Source organism: Branchiostoma floridae, chromosome 15 (genome assembly GCF_000003815.2).
Source record: "Branchiostoma floridae strain S238N-H82 chromosome 15, Bfl_VNyyK, whole genome shotgun sequence".
NCBI lineage: Eukaryota > Metazoa > Chordata > Leptocardii > Amphioxiformes > Branchiostomatidae > Branchiostoma > Branchiostoma floridae.
The window spans coordinates 17803555-17805004 of NC_049993.1; the positions used below are offsets into that span (position 1 = coordinate 17803555).

At 43.0% G+C, this 1450-nt stretch overlaps 1 protein-coding gene across 1 annotated transcript in view; it reads left to right on the forward strand.

Moving 5' to 3' along the window:
* The window catches only part of LOC118431598 (multiple PDZ domain protein-like), a gene marked incomplete in the record, with an annotated part of 93555 nt that overhangs the window by 77588 nt on the left and 14517 nt on the right, over positions 1-1450 (forward strand).

The window sequence follows — 1450 nt, forward strand, 5'->3', positions numbered from 1 at the left end:
TGACTGATGCAGGGGGACCAGATCCTGAGTGTGAACGGGGAGGACATGAGGAGCGCCACACAGGACAACGCTGCTGCTGTGCTCAAGCTGGGGTCATGAAGGAATGAATGAATGAATGATTTGATGAATGAATGAATGATGACCAGATCCTGAGTGTGAATGGAGAGGACATGAGGATTGCCACACAGGACAACGCTGCTGCTGTGCTCAAGGTGGGGTCATGAAGGAAGGAATGAATGATTTGATGAATGAATGAATGAATGATTTGATGAATGATTTGATGAATGAATTGATGAATGAATGAATGAATGATTTGATGAATGAATGAATGAATGATTTGATGAATGAATGAATGAATGATTTGATGAATGAATGAATGATGACCAGATCCTGAGTGTGAATGGAGAGGACATGAGGAGTGCCACACAGGACAACGCTGCTGCTGTGCTCAAGGTGGGGTCATGAAGGAACGAATGAATGATTCGATGAATGAATGAATGATGACCAGATCCTGAGTGTGAATGGAGAGGACATGAGGATTGCCACACAGGACAACGCTGCTGCTGTGCTCAAGGTGGGGTCATGAAGGAACGAATGAATGATTTGATGAATGAATGAATGAATGATTTGATGAATGAATTGATGAATGAATGAATGAATGATTTGATGAATGAATGAATGAATGATTTGATGAATGAATGAATGATGACCAGATCCTGAGTGTGAATGGAGAGGACATGAGGAGTGCCACACAGGACAACGCTGCTGCTGTGCTCAAGGTGGGGTCATGAAGGAAGGAATGAATGATTGATGAATGAATGAATGAATGAATGATTTGATGAATGAATGAATGAATGATGACCAGATCCTGAGTGTGAACGGAGAGGACATGAGGAGTGCCACACAGGACAACGCTGCTGCTGTGCTCAAGGTGGGGTCATGAAGGAAGGAATGAATGATTTGATGAATGAATGAATGATGACCAGATCCTGAGTGTGAACGGGGAGGACATGAGGAGTGCCACACAGGACAACGCTGCTGCTGTGCTCAAGGTGGGGTCATGAAGGAATGAATGAATGATTTGATGATTGAATGAATAAAAGAATGATTTGATGAATGAATGAATGATGACCAGATCCTGAGTGTGAATGGGGAGGACATGAGGAGTGCCACACAGGACAACGCTGCTGCTGTGCTCAAGGTGGGGTCATGAAGGAATGAATGAATGATTTGATGATTGAATGAATAAAAGAATGATTTGATGAATGAATGAATGATGACCAGATCCTGAGTGTGAATGGGGAGGACATGAGGAGTGCCACACAGGACAACGCTGCTGCTGTGCTCAAGGTGGGGTCATGAAGGAATGAATGAATGATTTGATGATTGAATGAATAAAAGAATGATTTGATGAATGAATGAATGATGACCAGATCCTGAGTGTGAATGT